Genomic DNA, 11,488 nt, shown 5'->3' with positions numbered 1-11,488 from the left:
AAATGGGATTTTGGAGGATGGATGGAGGAAGAAAGATGAAGGAGTGGGTATGGAGGTAGGATAAGGGTTGGAGGTGGTCCAGGACTTGGTGTATGGATTTGAGGAAAGATGTAGATGGCTGGATTTGTTCAAGGAGGACTGAAGCAATGATGCACAAAAACTAGGGTTATGTGAGCAAATGGAAAATGTAAGGCAAGAATCTGAGTTGAGGGATGGAGCAGATGGGTTTGATGGAGTATGGGCAGGTATAAAAGTGGTACAGGTGCTCTACAAGTCCTTTTTCCAACTAAACCAACGAAGACTTGTAAAATCAAAGACCTAGTTACGTTGACCTAATCTGATCTAGCTGACAGTAAAGAGAATGAACACAAGTTTAAACTATAATGAAACCATGTATACTAACTTATGCAACTTAAGCAAGCAAAAATATGAACATGTAACCAACTTCTACAAATGAAAATCGAACACTAGTGATTGCATGGCAAAACAAAGACTGTGTTTTTGTTGGCAGCAAGGTCACCTTGATCCCAGCTCCTGATCCCACTGAGGGAGAGGTGAAATCATAGGTGTTTGATGGCCCTTTTTTGAAGCTTTTCCCTATTAACAACCTATCAAGTCAGTCTGAACATCAAAATCCTTTTTAATAATCAAAAGTAACCTAAACAACAAAACAAGATCTAAATCTAAATAGCAGATTTTATTCTAAGAATGCAACAAAGACACATGAAAGTAAACAAAGGAGGTACTAGGCACTTGAGATGGGCCCAACCCCAAGAGCTACAGCCTCCTAAGAGAGATGTAGAGCTAGTGCAAAAGCTGGATTCATCTTTATTGATCAAAAGAATAGTTACATTCCAAAAATTGTCCACAAGGAAAACTTGAAAATGTGCTGAAATGCAAAGCTAATCTACTGACTAAAATCGAACTACAAACTAGCTAACTTCTGCCTACAAAGTGACTACCTGAAATGAGGCCCTAAGCCCTCTTATTTATACAAATTGAGGACCCCAACAGCCCTCCTAAACTTTAGGAACTCGGCTGCCAAAACTTGTAGTTAACAACACTTTTACTAACACTTGCTCGGTTGCCCTTGTGATGATCGATTTGGTGGCCCTTGAACTCCGAGCTGATGGTGAAGAATTCGAGGTAAGGGCCCATAAATGAAGGGGACACCTTCCTACAAATCCTCTCCCTTGTTCTTTCACGAATTTGGCTGCCAAGTGCTCATTAAAACCTTTGATTTTGTCTCAAAATTGACTAAAAATCTGCACAAAGCACCCATTAGACTTGTTGGCATAATGACTAACCCAATTCACTCTATTAGCATAAATATAATATAAAAAATGCAATAAACTAATGAGAATGGTGGATTAAGTCGAATTAGGAGGTTGAATGAGCCCATATAATTATCCATTTTTGGGGCTCATCATCACCCCCCTACTGAAGTGTTGCTCATCCTCTGAGCAACCAATCTATCTCCTCATCTTTGATGGCCTTGGTGGCCTCCCTCTCATGCCAAGCTTTTGAAGTGATGTCCTCTTCTCGGTCATGAAACCATGATTTTCTCTCTACTTCTCCCCACTGCCTGTGCTCATTTTCCTAGAGAATTCTTAGCTTCCTGTAGAACTGTCTCAGCATCCTGTAGAGAGGTATTTGTATCCAACATTTTCATTCCTTCTCTCCAAGTGGATGTCTTTGGGCTTCCTCGTTCATAGGTGATGGATGCCTTGGAGGGAGACCTCTCCTTTTGTGTAGCTGGGGTGTCCACAATCGTGATTGGTTCTTTTGACGATTTTTCCTTCTGTTGCCCTTTTTCCAGACTTCCTGTAGAAAGTCCTGTGCTGACTGTTTTCTGGCTTCCTGTAGAAACGGTTTCAACTGTTTTGGTCTACTTGGCTGGATGTGGCTCTTCCTCCTTTTTTTCCCTCTTCTTTTGTCTTCTCTGCCTCTGTTAGCTTGCTTCCTCACGCTCTGTTTTGGCTTTCTTCTCATCTTGTTTAGCTTCTGCCTTCTCTGCTGTAGTCTTTTTCTTTTCTGTTCTTCCTTTGTTTTGCCCTCTGCTTGAATGATTTGTGCTCCCTCATCATTGGTTTTTTCACATTCTTCAGGCTTGATTCTTCCCTAGAATTGCATCGCTTCTTTTGCATAAACATGCAACAAATAAAACTGTTTGTTTTCTTCTTCTCTTGAAGCCAAAAATTTTGCAAAAACCCATGTTTTCTTCTAAAAAGACAGCTCATTGCCCCTCTTGTAAACTTGTTGTTACTCTTGGAATTTTCGTGTTTTTCACAACAACAACTTCCAATTTTTCCTCTCTTCAAACTTTTCCAACCTAAATTTGCTTCTTAGTTTTTGAAAAGAAATCAATTTTTTTGACAGATCAGAGAACAAATAACATAGTTTTTTTCTAGAAAGTGGACAGTCTTGCAAATTCATTCTTTCACACAGGCTTAGTTCCTATGGTTGCATCTCTCTTTTCAGAAGAAGGTGAGAAAGAAGAAGCCAGACTTCGAATGCAGAGGGAAAAAAGAACTGTGTAGAACTCAGAAAATATGCAAGTAGACTTTTCACCTTTTTTCAATGTGCAGGCAGACTTTTCCTCTCATTTTTTTAATTTAATTTCGTGTTCAATTCACCATTTTTCACCAAAAAATCATGCACAACGAAGTTTCCCTGATCCTACCTCGTTTGGAGCTTGAAATTCGCCGAAAATCCCAGGTTTTCTTTCTGCATGGTTGTTTTCTGCGTTTCCTGTAGAAGACTTCCTGTAGAATGAAACTGCGCTTCCTGTAGAGCCCGATAGGCGGGAATTTTTTTAAAAAATGGCAGAAATCTCGAGAAATCAGGCAGGAATCTTGCAGAGGACCACTGGTTAACTGATCTGGACGTGGTGGACGCGTGCTCCAGTTGTGACCGCAGTTGAACAGAGGGTGGTGAGAGTCAGCCGAGCATTTTTGTAATTGCTGCGTGATTTGTGGTGAGGGAGTGAAGTGGCCAGGTGTACATGGCCACACGCAGATGGTAGTGTTGTTCATGAACTGTATGTTCCCCCCTGTAATCACTGACATCAATTGCACTGAGGTTTAAATGGCTAACACTCCCGGTTGTTTTAATTTTCACGTGAGTCGACTGTCCACGTGTACTGCATGACTTTCGACTAAGTGCTATAGAAGGCAATGTCGGGTTAACCTTGCTAGATTCGTGGCTTAATCCCACCATTCCATTCGTTCATGCAGTTTTTAAATTAGATTTATGCAATAGAGGAACGAGTTTTAGTCACATACCTGGAAGTCAAATGGTTGCTTTCAGGTGCTGTTTGCTGTTGCATGCATTTGTTTTGGTGGTTGCATGATAGCTTGGCTGCTGATTCATGGCTTTTTTCTTGTGCAGGTATCCTCTGGTCGGATCCACACTGCAGGAGCTGGCTTCCACGTTTAGATCTGCACCCTCAAGCTGCTGATGTTGATTTTCCACAGGACAGAAACTTGTTTTTGCCATTGCTCCCGAACGATAGATCGGATCAATCTAAAACTTGCTGAGCATGTTCCTATCATCATGATGCACCTCCCATAGCAAAATTGCGATCAATGGATGCATAGATTTCGAGAAAAATGGAAAATGGCTAAAGATTACAGAGATCAATTTCTTGGAAACCGTGCATGGGAATTGGCTGAAACTGCTTTGGTAGGCTACTATCACGCATGTGCATCTCCCCATCAAACAGGTTTTGATTCGGATGCACGGATATGGGGAAAATGCAAAAATGGCTGAAGGTGATGGAGGCTTATTTCTTGGAAGCCGTGCATCGGAATTGGCTGAAATTACTCAGGCATGTTTCCATCGTCCCTATACAACTCCCCCTGTAACATTTTTGCAAATGGATGCATGGTTTTCAAGCTAGGGAAAAAAAAATTCTGTTCTATGTATTTTTTCTACAAAGCATTCTGCAAGTTTTTGCATGGTAAAAAAAAAATGAGCTTGGGCTGTGATGCAGGCATGGAGATGATGGAGGAGGAGTTTAAAGATTTTAGGAGGACTTCTGAACCCTTGAGGAAGCTATCATGTTCGCCAAACTACCTTTTTGAAATCCATTTCTAGCTTCCTGTAGAAATCCTGTAATTTCTACAGGAACTTCCTGTAGAACTCACAGTTTTGAGGAAAGAAGCACAAAGAGATGGAAAAAATGATGGAGAAGGGTGAGGGATGGAAACATGGATGCTTTCAAGCCTCATGGATAGATTATCGGCCTTCAAGTCCTCTTCAGAGATCAATTTAGGCTTGTTTGTAGGCTTCCTGTAGAAGACACAGAACTTCCTGTAGAAAACACAAAACTTCCTGTAGAAGGCACAAAACTTCCTCTGTCTTTGTTTTGAGAAACCCTCTTGACCTGCAATGTCCTTGCTGCAACCTGCAATTATTCAATGGAAATTAGGTCTATTTTTATTTTTATTTTTCTCTTTTTTTTTGAAAAACGACTAGGGCGCCTCATGGAGGTTTTCACCCTAATTGCCTGCCCTAGGCGCCTCCAAGGGAGGTTTTCACCCAGGGATCTTATTCCCTTTTTATTTTCTCTTCTTTCCAACCCATTTGACCACCTCATGGAGGTTTTCAATCAATGAGCCAATCTAAGGCACCTCCGAGGAGGTTTTCACCTTAGATTTTTATTTCCTTCTTATTTTCATTTTTTTCTCTTTTTTTTTTCTTTTTTTTCTACCCTACCCTACTTGAAAAACAAACTCATTTTCAAGTGTAAGAATACTTCCAATGGAGCCATGTGCACATCGAGATTAGAGACAAAATGGTGTGGAGGCTTGAAATGCATGCTTTGACAGCTATCCGGATTTCAGAGACCAAATGATCTGACTTTGAAGGGATCAAACATAGCTGAGGAAGAGAGTACTGCTGCAACTTAGTGACCGTCTGAAACCATATCTCAATATAGCTTTGATATCCTTGGTCCTTTTGCTGATCTGTATCATGTTTCATGTCACCTTCTACCATGAATTTCTCATCTTCCTCTTTTTGTTGATCTTTCTCTTGAAGACATGGAAGATTTGATGGTAACCATGAGGGAGCTTTCTCAATCTCTGATTCTGATCTCTTCTCTTCATCAAGTGTAGCCCATGGTGCTTTGATCTCCACTTTTGAATCTTCATTTGCCTTTGGTCCTTCAATGTTGTCAATATACTCTCTATTTTGCAACACCCTTCCTGAGCTATGGTGAAGATCATTGAGCTCAAGAGGAGTCATTTGGACATGCTGTGCCTCAGCTTTGCAATTGGGTTGAGCTATTCCAATGTGCGGGTTTGGAGATGGTGGTACAGGTAGTTGAGTGGGGGTGTATTTTTGAGATGGATGTGGATGGGGTTGTGGTTAGGCAGGTTGTGGAGAAAAAGGAGCGGGAGGAGAGTTGTACTGGGGCCTCCACCCCTGATGAGGTGCATTCCACTGAGGTTGTGGCTGAGCATAAGAGTGAAATGAATGAGCAGCTGGTTGGGCATAATATTGAGGAGGATATGATGAAGGAGGAGGTGTAGACCAGGAAGGATGAGTAGGGGGACCCCAAGAAGGCATGGAAGTGGCTTGATAGGGGTTATAATAGGTCTGGGATGTCTCTTGCATTCCCTCTTGGTAAGTTCTAGGTCCATGTGACCTCCTTTGGTTCATGAAATAGAGTGGTTTAGTGACTCCTTTGGCCCTCTGATATGCAGCTTTAAGTCCAGGCAAGGAAGGGCACTGATTCGTAGGATGGCGTTCTTCGCAGACGAAACACACTTCTAGGGAGTGCATTGGACATTCGTTCTTAGGATGGTTTCTAGTGCACTTAGGACAAAATATGGCCAAAGCCCTCTTGGCTTCCTCTTGCTTCCTTTGGATCTGCAAGGTATCTAGTTGCATGGAAAGAAATTGCCTCATATCACTCTTGAATCTTCCATCTGATTTGCAAATTCATTTTTGGACAGGGTACTGCTCCCAACATTTCTATTTGTAGCCATTTGCTCCAGAGAAATGTTTTCTTCTTCTTCTCCCCTTGAGGTTCTTAAAATATGTCTTGTTGTCCACCTAAGGGTTCTTTAATCACAGCCATCGTAGAAGAGAGAAGGTTGGCTGTGTGAAGCAGTGGGGGTGTTGTGCAATCATTTTTCTGAATTATCTCTACTCCTACAAGGCACGAAAGGAAATCTTTTTGGTTGTTTTTTGCTTCTTTTTTTTTTTGCTTGTACCTACAAAACTAAAATATATTGAACTGCAACTAACTATCTTGCTGAAATGAAAATGCGGAATTGAAATGAAAGCAGGAAAGAACTAATCTATTTTGCTCAAATGAAATTGCAGGAATGAAATGCTAATCTACGCTTACAGAATTGAAATGCTAATCTACGCTTGCAGAATTGAAATTGCGGAATCGAAATGCTAATCTATGAATGCAGGAAATATCTACTCTACTTTTGCGGAAATGAAATGAAATAAACTACTTAGCAGAAGGTTTTAGTGGAAAATAGAAGAAAAACAGCAATCACCAATACTTTGAAGCTTCCCTGGAAATAGCACCAAAAAGAGTGGTGGGCCCCAGTATTGCAGCAATAATGCTGCAACTCCTAGGGCTCCCTTCTTTAATTTTATCAACCCGGTAGTTCGTAACAAACTTGGAAGCGACGGTGTTGTATGCACAAGTACTAGCTCTTGCCGCAGCTGTCACTTGGTCAGCTGGGACAAGTCCGCTAGGAGCTTAAGCCAAATTCTATGAGCTCTTAGAAGAAGCTTTTTAACTGATGGATGAAAGCTAACTCAAAGAAGGCTAATCTACTTGCCGAAAGAAACTGGAAAGCTGAAACGAAACACAAACCCTAGCAAACCCTAGTTTTACCGACTAACCCTACTGGTGCAAGAAAAATGATGAAAGCTACAGAAAGGAATGCCATTGACTCTTAGAAAGGTAAAATGCATGTGACTAAGCTACTTCTGAAGTGAAATCTGAAAAGAAACATCTTTTTGTATTTTTGAGTAAGTTGTCAGAATTAGCATGCATGTGCTTTTAACTGGTTTTTGACTGTGCAGAGGTGGATTGGCGAGAGGAGATGCTTGGATGACGTCGGGAAGGTTCAGAGAGGGCCTAAGGGGTCCCTAACACCCTTCCAAAGAGTTTCACAGAGTTTGGATATCGAGAAACCTCATTCGTGAGCTTCTACAGGAAGTCTGTAGGGGTTCTACAGGATGTTCTGGAATTTCTACAGGATGTCTGTAATTTTTCTACAAGATGTTCAAAAATGGGATTTTGGAGGATGGATGGAGGAAGAAAGATGAAGGAGTGGTTATGGAGGTAGGATAAGGGTTGGAGGTGGTCCAGGACTTGGTGGATGGAGTTGAGGAAAGATGTAAATGGCCGGATTTGTTCTAGGAGGACTGAAGCAATGATGCACAAAAACTAGGGTTATGTGAGCAAATGGAAAATGTAAGGCAAGAAGCTGAGTTGAGGGATGGAGCAGATGGGTTTGATGGAGTATGGGCAGGTAGAGAAGTGGTACAGGTGCTCTGCAAGTCATTTTTCCAACTGAACCAACGAAGACTTGTAAAATCAATGACCTAGTTACGTTGACCTAATCTGATCTAGCTGACAGTAAAGAGAATGAACACAAGTTTAAACTGTAATGAAACCATGTATACTAACTTATGCAACTTAAGCAAGCAAAAATCTGAACATGTAACCAATTTCTACAAATGAAAATCAAACACTAGTGATTGCATGGGACTGTGTTTTTGTTGGCAGCAAGGTCACCTTGATCCCAGCTCCTGATCCCACTGAGGGAGAGGTGAAATCAGAGGTGTTTTATGGCCCTTTTTTGAAGCTTTTCCCTATTAACAACCTATCAACTCAATTTGAACATCAAAATCCTTTTTAATCATCAAAAGTAACCTAAACAACAAAACAAGATCTAAATCTAAATAGCAGATTTTATTCTAAGAATGCAGCAAAGACACATGAAAGTAAACAAAGGAGGTACTGGGCACTTGAGATGGGCCCAACCCCAAGAGCTACAATCTCCTAAGAGAGATTTAGAGCTAGTGCAAAAGCTGGATTCATCTTTATTGATCAAAAGAATAGTTACATTCCAAAAATTGTCCATAAGGAAAACTTGAAAATGTGCTGAAATGCAAAGCTAATCTATTGACTAAAATCGAACTACAAACTAGCTAAATTTTGCCTACAAAGTGACTAACTAAAATGAGGCCCTAAGCCCTCTTATTTATACAAATTGACGACCCCAACAACCCTCCTAAACTTTAGGAACTCGACTGCTAAAACTTGTAGTTAACAACACTTTTACTAACACTTGCTCGGCTGCCCTTGTGATGATCGATTTGGTGGCCCTTGAACTCCGAGCTGATGGTGGAGAATTTGAGGTAAGGGCCCATAAATGAAGGGGACACCTTCCTACAAATCCTCTCCTTTGTTCTTCCATGAATTTGGCTACCAAGTGCTCATTAAAACCTTTGATTTTGTCTCAAAATTGACTAAAAATCTGCACAAAGCACCCATTAGACTTGTTGTCATAATGACTAACTCAATTCACTCTATTAACATAAATATAATAAAAAACATGCAATAAACTAATGAGAATGGTGGATTAAGTCGAATTAGGAGGTTGAATGAGCCCATATAATTATCCATTTTTGGGGTTCATCAATCTCGACAAGATTCTTTCCATACAATTAATACATTTCGGCCATCATGTACCCCTTTTGACCTTATATATTAAGTAGCATCTGTTATAGCACCATTTACCACCCTTGGTATTTGTGATGCTTGGTTTATGGCCTAGGGCAACCCCTCCTTCCAGACTTGGTCCAAATATATTAAAAACAATGTTTTATTCCATGTACGCTACTTTTCCCCGAGATAAAAGCATGTACACGCAGGCCAGTCAATACCTAACCCATGTATATGTGTTAAAACACTTAAAAAAAATAAATTTCCTTAATTATGGGTGGAGTTCACAGGTTTTACCTATTGATTACCTCCTATTTCCCATGGCCCAACTATTTCCCAACTAAAAAACTAATTGGGAGAAGTATAAATAGACTTCTATGGGAAGGCCTTAAGGAGGAGAAGAGATAGAGTTATTATATTGAGATTATCCCTGACTGAGTCTGATGAATCCTTGTGCCTCATGAACTTTCCCAAGCTTTAGGAAACCCTTGTTTCCTTGATTATAGATATTCTCCCTCTTTCTTGAGATATCATGGTGTTGGTTATGGAAGAAGATTGTTGAAGGCTGGGATAGGATGAATCCGAAGGACGGTTCCGCTTGGAGCTGGAAGAAGAAGACTTAGGTGAATTCTCTCCATGTTATTTATAGCTTACTGCAATAAAATAAATGTTGTCTTGTTTCCGTAATTAACTTTGTTTATGCATTAAATTTTGTTGTAATTCAAGTATGGATGTTGTTTTGATGTATGATCAGTCATTTTCTTATATGATATAAAGTCAATTTCGTGAATATACTTTACCTCTATACTGCTCTTTATGTTTGAATTGAATGATTTTCATGTTTGAAGAACATCGGGAGTTGTAGAGGGTCTGAACCTTGCGGGAACTACTCGAACGAAGGAAAACCAGGTACGTTCACTCTTACGTAGTTTTATTATATAAGCATTTTCCCTGAGCTATATGAGTGTTTCTTGTTGTAGTTTTCTTCTGCTCTGTTGGGTTCTAGCCCAAAGCCCTAGGGTACTTATTCCTGTAACAGTATGAGGGAGTTGATAGGAGGTAGTCTTTAAGTGGTGGGAGTGGTAATGGAATGCTAAGAAATGTGATTTAAGAGTGAAAATATGTTACTAGTGTTTTGAGTTAAGTAAAAAAACAAATGACTATGAAACCCTATGTAAATCAACACTAGAGGGGAGGAGTGAATGTACTTCCCACCTACCTCATTACTGGAGCGTTTGATGGAAAATAGTGATGCTTGGAGCAAATCGAGCATGTTTTGGGCAATTTCTGGACTTTCCAGGCAAATGCGCAGCGCCCCAGTCAAATGCATCCTCCAGCTATAGGTGCACAACACCCTTATAAAATGCACTAGGTTTTATAAAAAACTCACAACACTCAGGTCAAACACGCCTCCCTTGTCTAAACATGCCCTCTGGCCCTTTTTTGCCAAATTTCGCCTGAAATCCGAAAATTTTCTTTTGCTGAGGAGGCTTGAGAGTGAAGGACTACAAATGAAGGTTGAATTGATGTCTTTGAGGGATTTTATTCTTGAATGAGTTTTGATTTATGATTTGCAAACCCATTATCTAATGCTTCATGTCACTTTTCAAACTTTCTTTTTTTTTTTCCGTGGAAAATAGAGTTCGTAATTTCTATTAAAAAGTTGTTAATAGATATTACATGTTGTAGATGCCAAGGCATATGCTGTAGAGTGGCCAGAGCCACGTTACAAAGTAGAAACTAGATATAAATATCCAAAGTGAGTCTAGGTGAATACATGAACTGTATTTCACCCGTAGATACAGAGTCCCCAAAAAATCTCGATAATAAGGCCCAAGGCCATACAGGAATATGTACATACATATGTCCATACAATATACCCGGTAATAAAGATTCCTGTTATACAAAAAGAAGCTCCCAAATATCAGTTGCAAAAACTAGTGTGGGGGAGGATCCCCCATCAGCGGGCCGTCGATGTAGGGACGATGATAGAACCTGTGTATCCCAGCTGGTGTGTGTTCTTCGATCAGCCAGTCTCCTAGAGGCCGATCCGCCGCTTCTTTCGAAAGCTGGTCAGAAGTCGCATTTCTTTCCCTGTAGATATGAGAAACAGTGATCTGGTCAAAATGTGTTTTTAGAAAAACAATTTCTTCCAAGATATGTTCCAAAGTATATGCATGACAGCTAGTTTTATTGTTTATCCAATCAATCACATTCTTAGAGTCCCCAAAAATTTGAATTTGTCTGCAATGTTTAGAGAGGGCGAAATAGAGAAGGTGTCTCAAAGTGATAAGCTCCGCAAAGTTATTCGATCCCGGTCCCAGACCCAGTCTCAAATAAAAGTAATGTGTCTCATTAATATAAAGTACAATCCCTCCTCCACACCCTTGTGGCGGCGCTGCTTCGTCAAAATATGCCCAAGGCTTATCCTTATTAATGGTTTCAGGCAGTATTATTCTAGTACGGATGGACGAGCTTTCAAATGGAATTTCATTGTATGCGGCACAAATGGAAGTTGAGAGAAAATGGTGGTCAACTCTACGATTCTCAAAGATACAGCCATTCCTACACTGCCAGATGAAACTTGATATCACAGCTGGGAGGTTTTGGGCCTTTTCGGTGGCATATGCAGCCCACCAATTTACCCAAGCAGAAGTAGTATCCTCGCCTTGCCAAATCATTCTGATGTTCAGATTCTGTGAGACCTGCTGCCAGATACCTTTAGTAGTCTCACAGTGAAGGAAGAGATGGTTCGATGATTCTTCATTTGACTGGCAT

Source organism: Pinus tabuliformis, chromosome 1_2 (assembly GCF_031772625.1).
Source record: "Pinus tabuliformis cultivar Carrire ecotype Pingquan chromosome 1_2, CPIR1, whole genome shotgun sequence".
In the NCBI taxonomy this organism is placed as follows: domain Eukaryota; kingdom Viridiplantae; phylum Streptophyta; class Pinopsida; order Pinales; family Pinaceae; genus Pinus; species Pinus tabuliformis.
Note: the sequence above shows the minus strand (reverse complement) of the source record.